The 14,081-nt window shown below is 43.8% G+C and overlaps 1 pseudogene; it reads left to right on the top strand.

Moving 5' to 3' along the window:
* Nucleotides 1-10,606, top strand: part of LOC146785472 (uncharacterized) — a 76,133-nt pseudogene extending 65,527 nt beyond the window's left edge.
* The last annotated feature ends 3,475 nt before the right edge of the window (nucleotides 10,607-14,081 follow it).

Below are 14,081 nucleotides of genomic sequence, written 5' to 3'. Positions count from 1 at the left end.
TCCCCCAATCAGCCTTCTGCCTGTTACCACAGAAACAGGTCATGGAACACTGTACTGAGCACACAGGTCACAAGTTCAGCACACAATGTTGCTAATCAAGACAGCAAGTGTGCTTGACTTTTCAACATATCAGCTTATCATATATAATGTTCCTTACAATCAGTTTTTGTTAACCAATAAGAATCCTACGTTTAAAAAACAGAAATATGCACCGTACCTTTCAGTGTAGAAGGTTGTCAAACAACCAATGATTTCTTGTCTTTTTTCAAAACTGCATCTTAGCCTAATTTTTAGAAAAATCTTACTTTCCAAACTGCCATTTCATGTACAGAGACCATCTGAGTGCATCCAGACCTCCTTTCAAGATGCTTACAGTGTGGATTGTGGGACACAGCTATATTTTGTGGAGCCAAAGGTATGCAGAAAACAAAGGCATTCACAAAGACCTATGTTTGCCAAATGTAGACATTACATGGATTGGACAGAGAGGGTTAAAGTGGCACCAATTGATGCCATTGGTGAAATCCTTCATGCATATCCAACACCCTGACCATAATAGTGCACTGTGGTGGCAATGACCTAGGCACTTTGACTGGGGTAGGTCTGGAAATGCTTATGAAGGACACCTTTGCAGAACTGATTTCACTTTTTCCCAAAAGTACCTTTGTGTATTCTAACATATGCCAAAGGCAGAAATGAAACTGGTCCGATCATTTTTGTCCACAAATTGAGAAATCTAGGAAACATGTGAATAAATCTGTTTCTGCTTTTCTCCGAGACTATAGAATGGGGTCCATTTACAATAACAATCTGCGCTTTCATATGCAAGAGATGTATAGGAGAGATGGAGTACACTTGCGCGCATTTTGCCGTTTAAAAAATAAAAAAAAGGCGGGCCCCAGGGGGTCCTTCTGGGACCCCCTAAGCACCTCTAGAGGGTCAGAGTATTTCCACTCTGCCCCTTTTATATGTTTTACACACTTATTCCCCTTGGTTCTTCAGCCTCGCTTCTACTGAGGCAGAAAATGGCCGCCAACAGTTCCTGGTTTCGAATGTAGACAGACACTCAACAGCCAATTAGTATTCAGCGCGCGATCGGGAGGGTGCGTGCTCGGTTCGGGGAGGGTGCGCTTACGGTGCGGGTAAGTCCGCGGATTCTCCCCGGCCATATATATCACTAACTTTTTTACCCTAATTCTCAGGAACTACTGAACAGATTCACACCATTTATGCAAAAGGCATGAGTCTGAAATGAGGACTACCTCTTTGCCAAATTTGGTGTCATTCCGTTCAGCGGTTCGGGCTGTAGCTGCGACAACAGATCCTATGGGAAATTGCATGGGGAAAATGCGTTTGGGACCCCCCTTTTTTCTCGGCCCCCGCTTGACAGATCACCGCGAAACTTTCAGGGTAGGAGCGGAGTGGAACTGGCCAAAAGTTTAGAAAATATCGCGAGGATTCATCAACCGGCACCAGACTTATTGGGAATAGAATGTTGCGGATTTCCTATGGAAAATTTGTCCTAACTATAACTATCTACTGGCGACCGCCAGTAGATAATATATATATATATATTCACTGAAAAAACCATAGGTTTCAGGGGCATTATAGTTAGCTGGACTTTTCACTCGTACAAAACCATTGAAATTCCCCTGTTATAGTTAGTTCAGCTATGCAATGCACTGCTGATGATGTCACATGTCACATATTACTCATGACATGGTCAGTGACATCACTCATGACATCACTGATGACATCTCAAATGACATCACTGAACTAACTATAACGGGGGAGTTTCAATGGTTTTGTACAAGTGAAAAGTCCAGCTAACTATAACACCCCTGAAACTTATGGTTTTTCAGTGAATTTTTAAGGTTTTTTAAATGCTAATTCCTAACTATACCTACAGAGATAGGACATGTGAAGAAAGAAGAAAAAACGCACAGAAAGAAAAAAAAAGAAATGCAGAAAGAAGACACAGAAGTCCTCAAAGACGGAGAAAAGTGCAGGAAGAAGGATAACGTGCAGAAAGAACAAACAGAAGTGCAGAAAGAAGCCTTGTTGCAAAATCATCCTGTACCCTCAACTTTTTCAGACGGATAATGGTGGTAACTGAGTTTAACTAACCAGTCCTAGAGCCAGTGCTATGTTAAAAGACACTCAGAATACAGTGAAAACACCTACATACACTAGGGAACACTATGCATTGGGGCCCCCCTGTGATTAGCATGACCTCCTCTGTAAGCCCCTAGTATATAATAGGGCAGGGGATTTAAACTACCCCTTAAAACACGCCACAGGGCGTGTTTGCACACGTCAACTCAGGCCCCGTCCCCTCCCTTCCCCACTGTGTAAACGTGCCCTGTGGCCGTTCTAAGTTGTGAGATTAAGTCCCCTTGAATCCTAAGGGTCCCTAGGGTCAAACTAGCCCACTAGGTACCTCCAGTAAGCGCCACAGAGCTGCGTTGCATAGAGGTGTAAAAAGGGGCGTGGCCTCAGAACACCTGTCTGCAACGCAGCTCCCTGGCGCATACTGGAGATACCTGTTGGGCTAGTTGGACCTCAGGGACCCTCATTATTGAAGGGGAATTAATTCCCCAACTTACAACTGGCCAGGGGGCGCGTTTGCAGAGTGCTGCAAGGAGGGGGCGTGGCCTCCGGCGCGATGCCGGTCTTTTATTTATTTTATTCTTTTAAGAAGTAGGGCTGTGTGGCCTCCTTCTTTTTCTAATTTATTGGCCCTGGGGACCCCATCCCCCAGGGCCTGCACCCTAATTTGTTTTGTTGAAAAAAATACATTTGGAAGGGGGCCGCGTGGCCCCCCTCCCAAGGCCTTAATCGGCCCCGGGTACCGCAACCCCCGGGTCATGGCCTTTTTTTTTTTTTATTCTTCAGGAGGGGGGGCTGCGTTGTCCCCCTCCTCAGGCCACTTATGGCCCCGGGACCCCATCCCCGCAGGGCCGGCCTTTGTTTTTTATTATTTAAAAAAAATATATAGTTATATAAACACCTAGGACATGCTGGACAAACCGTATGTACCTATCACCATGACAATTTGCGTGATATTCATTAAAAGGCGACTATGCATACAATGAATCCACGTGGAATGTGTTTACACGCTAGTGAAGCTCTGACGTGTCTGCTGCCCTACCGTGCCTAATCTCGGCACCCCCGCCGGTGGGTACTCTCCAAGTAGACACCCTTGTCATTTATTTATACAAACATGGGTAGGTATTGACTGGCACATTTAATACACACGCACAGCAAGCCATTCAAAGGGGATTCGACAAAAATTCGACCAAACTATGCAAGAAATCCCCCTCACGGTTAATAAAACACACATCCACTGCCGGATGTGTAATACTTTTTATTTTACTCTCTGGAAAGGAGACGAACCTCACTTGAGAGTCACAGCATGCTCCTGGCTGAGCCCAATGCTGTGTTACACCCACCAGTGCCCGCCGAGTGCCACACACCTCTGTGTTGTATTCCACCAGCTAGGTGCGTATGCTATGACACTCTCTAGCCAATGTGCACTGTAACACCACCCCGTGAATATGTCATGCCACACTTGCCTTCGAACGGGTTATATTGCCCCATCTAACGTGCCTTCCTCGATGCCTATGTTATAACGCACAGCGCTATGCCATACATATTACAATCTGGGATCCATATCTTTGTCACAATGCATATACAACGTTACACTCCCCAGCACATATTTTATATTACAACTTTAGAGACTAGTTAGGTTACACAACACTGCCCTGTGCATATTACACTCCAAGGCGCATATCGCATAGCACGCGCTAGTGCCTGTGCTATCTCGCGCTCTCCAATGAATCTGTCATTGCACACAATGTATTGCATATTATATTTCACGCACCTGTTCATCTTATATCACACTTTCTGGTGCATAGTTTATACCATATACTATATCTAGTTTTCATTTTCAATCGTGCTCTCAGGACTATGTTCTATATAACACTGCGTCCACCTACCCTTTTCACGAGCATTACATTTTGCAATGGGGGGTGGAGGGTCAGGGGGTGTTTCTTCCAAGTGAGCCCGGAGTCACAGTCACAAACGTCCTCTTCTTCCTGAATAAAATTGAGATTATGCTGCATACTTGTTCATATTTTAAGTAGTTCGCACAGACACACATTTTAAAAACAATAAAAATCCTAATACCCACCTACTCTGAACATTTAGCTTGCTGCCCCATCCACCTCCTCCCTATCCTCTGTTGTCTGAATCCATGGACTAGCCTCCTCCCTCCTGCCATGCATGGTCTGATGTGCTGCCACTGCCCTCCATTTAGCATGATCATTGACCTCCTGCTTAGCCTCTGTGCTTAGCTTGCTGCCCCTATTCTCCTTCCCCCTGCTCTCCAATTTCTTTGTGCATGCCCCTGTTCCATCCTTTTTGCCCACCATGTTCCATGGACCATCCACTCCTATCTACTCTGAGTGTTCTGTTGAGCTGCCACTCCCCTCCCACCTGCCTAGCATTGTCAGATGATTGTAACCTGTCCCTGCCACCTCTACCCTGCCTGTCCACATGCCATGCCCCTATCCCCTTCCTCCTGTCCTTCATGGTCCATTGTACTGCCACACCCTTCTGCCCTCCCTGGTCTGTTGTGCTGCCACTGCTCCTCCTGCCTGCCCCGTGCAGTCTATTGTGAGGCCCCTTCCCCTGAACTCTCGTGTCTGTTCCCAGGTCCTGATCCTCCCTTCTATCCTCCATGGTCCTTTGTGCATGCCCCTGCACCCTCCTTCTTGCCCATCATAGCCATTGTGCTGCCACTAACCCTCCTGCTTGCCATGCATGGTCTTCTGTGCTGCCACAGCCCCTCCCACCTTCCCTGTGTGCTCAGCAAGCTGCCCCTGACCCTCTCCCACCTTCCCTCCATGGTTTGTGTGTATGCCATCATAGTCTCACTGTTGCTCTCCATGGTGTGTCTTGTTTCTAGTGCCCAACCTGCCTGACCTCCATGGTCATCTTGCTGCTCTTGTCCTGCCCCCTTGCCCCCAGCCCTCTGTTTCCATGTGCAGACCCCTATTCCCTCCTTCCTGACTTGTCTTTTCCCTTTACAATGCCCCTGATCTGTCCCTCCTGACCTTTATGGTCTGTTATGCTGCAGCTTTCTCTCCTGTCTGTCCATTATGGTCAGCTAGCAACCATTGCCTCTTTCCCCTCTGTTCTCTGTTGTCCATGTGCATGGTCCTGTCCCCTCCCTATTGCTTTCTATGGATTGTTGTGCTGCACTCCCGTCCCGCATGCCCTGTGTGGTGTATTGTGCTGCTGCAAACCCTGATGCCTGCCCTGTAGGGTCAATTTGGTGCACCTCTCCATGTCCCTCCTGTACTCTGTTATCCGAGTCCATGTCCCTACCCCAATTCCTCCTGCCTACCATGATCCAATGTACCATACTTGCGAACATTTTGAACTTGGTAAGAGGGAGATTTTGAAACAAAAACTGGGGTATTGATTTTCCCCTTTGAGTTACATTGAAAAAGAGGAGATCGTAGACAGGAGACAGATCAAATAAAGCCCATTTGAGCTTAGAAACATTGGACGTTTCCTGGCTGAAACGGGTCTGTTGGCATGTATGGTTGTACTACCACTGCCTCTTCCTTCTGCCCACAATGGTCTATTATTTTGCCACAGCCTCTCTTGCCAGTCCTGTATTGTTGGTTTGTTGCCCTTGCCCCCCTTTCCACTGCCCTCCAAAGTCAGTTGTGCTGCCACTGCCCTTCCTTAATGCCCAGTGTGGTCAAATTGTTGCCTCTGCACTCTCCTACCTGCCTTCAATTTTCAGAGTCCGTGACCCTGGCCTCTGCCTCTCAACAGAATCCCAATGAACAACTAGATTGCTAACATTCTATATTAATTACAAAAGTGTGGAACGCCTGACGTCATCTTGATGTAATCAAAACTGTAATACCTAGAGCATTTCCTTTAGAAATTACATATATGAGAGGGTCTTATTTGCATCTAAATTATGGTTAGTGCTCTAAAAAACAAAAATGAGGACATATTTTCTGAGTTTGCAAATAGCGACAAAGAACTTTTAAATTATTTGTAATCTTTATGTTTTTTTATCCAGTTAACCACTTGATTAAATGTTGCACTTAGGGGAGAGGATGTGGTGTTACTTCCAGAGCTGCAGACTTTGCAACTGGGGAACCAGGTTGGAGTTTCTGCTTCAGCTCAACATTCTGTGATTCTGGTCAAATCACGTAATCTCCCCATGTCTACAACCAAAATGAATTTGATCTTGTGTGATGTAACCAATGCTCATGTAAAGCACTCCAATACCTGACAAGTCTGCACTATATAAAACTGCAAATACACAAAAAATAGGTGTTTTGCACACTTCTGTCATTGGGCTACATGTGGGCTACATCTGGGTGATATTTGTGCTGCATTTGGGCTCTTTTGTCTCTGGTGGCCATCTTGGGAGATTTATTTGTTATGAAGTTTCCTAATTTCCTCATTTACTGCAGTCTCCTCAGTAGGAAATGCTTTCAGTTTTTTACTTTGATTCCATCAAGAAGGTATTCAGATATGTCACACATTTGCCATAAATTCTCAATGTTAGCACTCAAGTTGTTCATTAGATCACTGTAGTAAAGCTACTGCTCACCACGGAAGTCTGCTGCTGGTATTAAAAGTGCATTTTTCAGTCTGCATATCAGAATTTTTTAATGAAATAGAAGAGGATTTGAGAAGTCATTCAAAATGTACCCTAATTTTCTTTCTTCAGCACTAATCATAATTTCTATGGCAAAATGATCTCATTGTATTCCTTTTTAAATTAAATGGTTTAAGTGTTACCACTTTATTCCAATCAAGATGGCTTCAGGTGTGCCATACTTTTGTCATAAGTAAGACAGTAAGCGCTCTAGTTGTTCTTAAGAACACTCTGGGATATTCTGTCATTGGGCTATACTTGGGCTACCCCTGGGTGATATTTGGGCTACATTTGGGCTCTTTTGTTTCTGGTGGCCATCTTGGGAGATTTATTTGTTATGAAGTTTCCTAATTTCCTCATTTACTGCAGTCTCCTCAGTAGGAAATACTTTCAGTATTTTACTTTGGTTCCATCAAGAAGACATTCAGATGTGTCACACATTTGCCATTCATTCTGAATGTTAGCACTCTAGTTGCTTATCAGATCACGGTAGTAAAGTTACTGCTCACCAGGGAAGTCTGCTGCTGGTATTGAAAGTGCATGTTTCAGTCTGCATGTCAGAATTTTTTATGAAATAGAAGGGGATTTGAGAAGTCACTCAAAATGTGCCCCAATTTTTCTTTCTGCAGCACTAATCATACTTTCTATAGAAAAATGAACCCCCTCATTTTGTTCCTTTTTAAATTAAATGTTTTAAGAGTTACCACTTTATTCCAATCAAGATGGCTTCAGGTGTGCAATACGTTTGTCATAAGTAGGACTGTTAGCGCTCTAGTTTAGAACACTCTGGGAAGCTGCAGTAGAACACAAAGGAATTAACTGACAGTCTCTTCCCTTGTTGGATGTACATGTTTTACTGAGAATGTCAGACTTCAATCTCACATGACTGAGAAAGATAATGTGAATTTACAGAAAATATGCTCTCAGTTTAGCTTATAGATCACCTTCCAAACCTCTGTGGGAAAAGCATGAGAAAATAGTTTTCTCTCAAACATGATTCATATCACAGCAGAAGGCTTTTCCACATGGTAAAATCACCTTAGAACACACCACAATTCCTAAAATGAGTATGGTACGATCAACAAATAATTTATAATGTAACTAAAGTCTTAAAACCTTCTATTAACAGCAATGCTTTTAATGAGGTGCTATCATGTATATTGGTCCCAAGATGGCTGCCAACACTTCTTGGATGAAGTTCTGACAGCCAATCAGATCTCACGATGAGATGTGTGGTTAGGCTCCGCCCAGATATATCTATCGTTTCAACTCTAATTTTCTCAGGACCTACAGAACGGATTTACACCATTTATGCAAAAGGCACGAGTCTGAAATGAGGACTACCTCTTTGCCAAATTTGGTGTAATTCCGTTCAGCAGTTCGGGCTGTAGCTGCGTCAACAGGTCCTATGGGAAAATACATGGGGAAAATGCGTTTTGGGACCCCCCGTTTTTCTCAGCCCCCGCTTGACGAATCACCGTGAAATTTCAGGATATGAGCGGACCAGAGCTGTCCAAAAGTTTGGAAAATTTCGCGAAGATTCGTCAATCGGCGCCAACGTTATTCCAAATAGAATGTTGCAGATTTCCTATGGAAAATAGGTCCTAACTATAACTACCTACTGGCGACTGCCAGTAGGTAATATATATATCAACCTGAGCAACTCTGTTTAATTGACAATGTCAGTGTTGCAGGGATTCTGCCTGGAAGCAGAACTGTGTCTTGGAAGAGCAAGAAGTCAGAATGTAGGGACTGAGGACCCGATTAAGAGTTTTGCATTCTCACCTCTGTACCACGGCAGTTCCAGGAAGACCGCTGAGCCGGCGGTCTTCCAACCACCGTATTACTTTGCATGCAGCCTGATCCAATGATTGCGTCAATGGAGTGTGTCCCACTGGCCGCGGCGGATTGCAATATTGATGATGCGTACTCTGGGAAGAGAAGGTCTTGGCCATCCTGCATTCTGAGGGCTTGAAAGGAATATCTGGGGATGTGGAGTTACATCTCACTAACTGTCACAACTCTTCAATGTCTAGTATGCTCTCATCTTTTGCTATTTTGTTGTCTATCTACTTTCTTAATATGCAAAACTCAAAGTATCAGAGATGCTTGACTGTGAGTATCAATGTGTATTGTTGCATATAAGATCACATGCATCAATCTCCCTTACAAGCCACATGTTGGAATGGTGTCTGTAAGTGTATTACTATTAAATTAGCATCCCAGGAGCCATGATATGTGTCAATATATACATTTATGGTCCAGCCCAACTGCTTTTTGGCAACAGGTATGTTACACTAACCATTTGTCAACTTTTGAGATTGAAATGACTACAAATGAGGCCCTGTTTCTGTAACAGAAAACAAGATGGAATAATGATGTTGCCCATTTTCACTTGTCTGCCACTCTACAACTGATGTTTAATTCTCATGGAGTTCACCATTATTAAGTGTTGGGAAGTAAAGTTTGAAATGACTGCAACTTCTATGAGGCCCTGTTTCTGTGACAGAAAACAAGATGCAATAATATTTGCCCATTCTCACTTGTCTGCCATATTACAACTGATGTTTACTTCTCATGGAGTTCACCAGTTGCCAAGTGTTGGGAAGTAGAGATTGATGGCATGAGTGACACCATACCAAATGTGTACCTCAGATATTTGTAAGGCAATAAGATAGGTCAGCTGATTAGAAGTGGCAGGTGACCCATTGACTCTGCACTGCTCACATGATGACTAATACTAAATATACAACCAAGTTGTGTGTTTACCTGTACTGTACACAACTGGACATTGGAATAGTCAGATACCCATGTTACTTCTCCACTGTGTTCTCTTAAATGTTTGTGAGATGTCATGTTCTTTCCTTAATCCAAAATGAAATGTATCAGCACGTCTAACGAGCTTCTCAATTCTAGTACACGTATTAAATGTCTCCAAATGTCTTGTACACAAGTTCAATAACACGAAAATATATCACAATAGTAATCTCTACCTATTTTGTTTTCCTAGGTCTCTACTCACTGTGACACAAAACCTTTGGATGTAGATACTACACTTTCACCAATAACAATGTTCTCTATTTTACAACAGGTAGATCTGGCACCTGGGCAGAGCTTGAACAGCGAACAGACACCCACTCCACCCAATAATGAAGCCCTCAGCGATGACAACACTCCTGGATATGTGGACATGAATGACAGTCCTGGCATAGCAGGTCAGCCTTGGCAGACGTCAACAGTGAGTCCCACTGTCCCCACACCAACACCTCCCACCCCAACTGCAACACCTCAGCCACCCCCAATCCCCCCAACCTGTGTACCTAACACAGTCACTACCATCTTGTGCCCCCCAGTCCTAGATTCTGAGGCGAGAATCATTAGCCCAGTCACAGAGGAACCAGGACCCAGTGAGAGAGGGCACACTGGGCCAAGGGTATTGTTTATGGAAAGGGTACTGTGGGCCCGCTGAGTGAGGGCACTGGGGCCACTCACACCCAGGCCACCATCAACCAAGTTTTGGGAGTCTATCATGAGTCCTAAGACATGATGTGCTAGGTATTGACTGAAATACGGGAGATGAAGCAGCTGTAGAGGAGCATACACCAGGAGCTGGCCACCCACAACACCACCATAGGCCTGCTCATTAGAGTCCTGCAGGACATCAACAGAACCCTGAGCATGGCTTTTCCAGTACCATCTACCTCTTCCTGTGGTCCAACTTCATCCAGGATGTCTACATCTACAGCAGCCACAGGAAGGGAGGCCCTGCCAGAGAAAGACACACCTGCAAACACCCATGTCCCTGCAGCAGCGATTTCCAACTGCGATCGCAAGGGGGGAAATCCATGCAAAAATCCAGCAGGTGTGGCTGGCAAGACACCCACCACTGCCAGCAAGAAACTTCCACATTAATATCCTCCAGTGTGTGTCACACATTCACTCTGTGTACTATTTCTGGACACTTTCCACTTTTCCACTTTCTGATGGGAGTAGTATTTTGGACTGTGGACTTCAGCCAATTTGGCATTTACAACTATGGCTTCATTCACCTTGACTGACTACTTCCCTTTTTTTGTTATGTTTATTTTTGCACAAAGCCTCTCTTCACCTTTACAAGTTAATAAATACACAAGTCACAAACTTATTGTCTGCTGTAGTAAATTTCACATCTAGCAATGTACATATGTACTCCCATGTGGACTTTAAATGCCAAAATAAGCTAATTGTGTAATCATGGATATGTTGCGGGTACATAGGGACAGATTTACAAGGGACTGACGCATCTGTATAGATGCATCAGTTTACTTGTGTCAGTGCCGGATGTCCTAGCGCCACTATGGATGTGCTGTATTTAAAATACTGTGCTCCATGGCGCAAGGATTAACAGATGTGTCAGAAATTCTGACACATCCGTTGGCGCAAAAGTGACACTTTGCTGGAGTTGCTCATAAAAGTAACGCAACTCCAGCAATGCGCCACAGTAGATGAGCGAGTCCCATTCAAAAAGCCCTGCATCATTCCTTACGCCTGCTCTGAGCAGGCATAGGGATTTTGAAGCAGTGAAGGCGTAGGATAGGCTAGGATATGTGTTTGTAGAGCGCTCGTATGCCGTGGCGTCTTGGCGCTAAGGTGAGTACCTGTGTTAATGCCCACAACAGTCGCCTATGCTATAGCAAACAGCCAGGTCTTCAAGTCTCTCCTGAAAACTAGTCTGTTAGGTTGGAGACGCATGGCTGTAGGCAGTGAGTTCCATAACTTTGCTGCACAGTGGGAGAAAGCTCTCCCACCCCATCTTGCCTTCCTAACCCTGTCCAGATGGAGAAGACCCAGGGTGCTAGATCTTAATGATCGAGCGGGGATATAAGGTCTAAACAATATCTGCATGGCCTTAGCTCCTCCTCCATAGAAAGTTTTATGAACCAAACATAAGGCTTTGAATTCAACTTGACGCTGAATTGGAAGCCAATGCAAGGTTCGGATTCCAGCTGAGGTAGATTTACCCCTTGGTATATCTAGGAGTAATCTGGCAGCAGCGTTTTGTAATGATTGAAGCCTGCTCATTTGGGACGTATTAATTCCCAGTAGCAGGCCATTACAGTAGTCTAACTTGGAAAGCAAAAGGGCTACTACCACTGACTTCTGCAGTTCCTTCCCAATAACGGGAAAAATCTTCTTCAAAGTTTTAATTAAAAAGAAGCAAGAAGAGGTGAGACTGTTTACTTGGGCAGAAAAAGTTAATTTACAATCAAAGATGACTCTCAAATTTCTAATCTTAGATGCAGGGGTGGGACATTCCCCAGCTGTCATTGGCCACCAAGATGCGTCCCATCGATGTTGCCCCTGGCCAAATTCGATGACTTCTGTCTTGTCTGTATTGATTTTTAGGAAGCTATGGTTCATCCAAGTCATAATCTCCTCCAAGCATGCATTAAACCTAACAGCCGTGTTCTCTGGATGTTTAGCCATGGAGATTATGAGCTGGGAGTCATCTGCGCATGACGTAAATGCAAAACCATGCTTCCTAATCAGACAGGCCAGGGGCAGCATATTGATATTAAAAATAGTAGGTGATAATGCTGAGCCCTGGTGAACCCCACAGGGCAGATGGAAGCTCTCTGATTGCAGACCCTTCCAATGCAGGCTCTGCACTCTCCCGTCCAAAAAAGAGGATAGGAGGGACAGAGCTGACCCCCCAATGCCCACATCTCGAAGCCGCTGAACCAACACCGTATGGTTTACGGTGTCAAAAGCTGCTGACAGATCAAGCAGTACCAGGACCGCATTTCCCCCTTGATCAATTATTCTCCGGATCTCCTCAGCAACTACGATCAAAGCAGATTCGGTCGAGTGGTTAGATCGAAAACCATGCTGAGATAAATCCAATACTTCATTGGTATCAAGGCATTCTGTCAGTGTTCTGTTCATTGATTTTTCCAAAATCTTGGCCATTATGGGCAGACCGGCGAACGGCCGGTAGTTCTTGGGCTCCGTTGGGTCTAGCATAGGTTTTTTTAAGATGGGCCTAATCGTGGCCTTTTTCCAGCATGTTGGGAAGCTACCTAACTCCAGAACCTGATTGATTAATGGCGTCAATTCATCACCAATCCTATTAACAGCCAAGTGTAGTATCGTTGCAGGGCAGGGGTCTTTAGGTGATCCAGATTTCATTGAGAGGAGCAATTTACAAACTTCGTCTCGGCTAATCACTGGAAAACTAGTTAATTCCCTCATGGGTGGTTCTACTGTCAACTGTGATGGCTGTAATGTATCTGAGAACTGACAAGCTTCAAAGAGGTTGTCACACATGATTTGATTGGGATGAAAAGTAATGCCAAGTTGGGATTTAGAAAGCAGATTTACTGTTTTAAAATGCTCCCTAGAGGAGTTTCCAGCTTCCTCAATTTTAGTGGCAAAAACAGCCTTTTTGCCTCCATAACTGCCACCTTGTATTGTTTAAGGGCAGTATTATAATTCATTTTCGCAATCTTGTCATAATCCTGCCGCCACCTTCGTTTGGCTGTTCGACATTTCACCTTTAGGGCCTTCAGATGGGGGTTATACCAAGGAGAAGTGGGCTTATGTCTCCTAATGGTAGACCATTTTTCAGGGGCTACCTGGTCAGCTGCTGTCTGAAGCCAATCGTTAAATTCAGAGGCTGCCTCGTGGATGTATGACGTTACAATGCATGCTGTTACAACGCATGCTATTACAACGCATTTTTTACAACGCAAATACTACTACAACGCATTACTTTACAACGAATACTTTTACAACGCAAAACCTATTAAAATACTTAAAAGTACAGTTACAACGAAATCTATTACAACGCATACCATTACAACGCGATTTTTTTTTTTTTTTTTAAAGTACAATAAAATCTGGCACGGGATGCAGGGAAATTAGGGGTTTTAGGGTGGGGAAGTGTATTAAAATGTGGAGAAAAACTGTACGTAAATCTACTGAAATGCATTACCAAATTAATACCCGAGTATTAAAATTAATACTCGAGTATTAAAATTAATACTCAAATCCCCCTTAAAAATCCGTATTCACACATTTCAAAGTTTTAAACAAACAACGAAAGATTTAACAACAATACATACACATTTTTATCATGATTACATCGGAAAGAAAGTAAACAGAGAAAAACAGAAGACAGATACACATAGGCGCCATTTTAACCATCTCACTTGTAAAACTTGTCCTACAACACTTTCTATGAAAACAATAGCAAAAGACATGTTCCAAAATGGATGCCAAAACGGAGCAAATGAATGAAAACAATACATTTTAAAATGCTTTTTTAAATTATCATTTTCCACAGTAAAATAAAGTATAAAAAAAAACACAACGAACGCACTTTTAAAAAAAATTAATAGTGACACTG

This window comes from Triturus cristatus, chromosome 11 (genome assembly GCF_964204655.1).
Source record: "Triturus cristatus chromosome 11, aTriCri1.1, whole genome shotgun sequence".
Taxonomy (NCBI): domain Eukaryota; kingdom Metazoa; phylum Chordata; class Amphibia; order Caudata; family Salamandridae; genus Triturus; species Triturus cristatus.
Note: the sequence above shows the minus strand (reverse complement) of the source record. Positions and strands in the feature narration are given on the sequence as shown.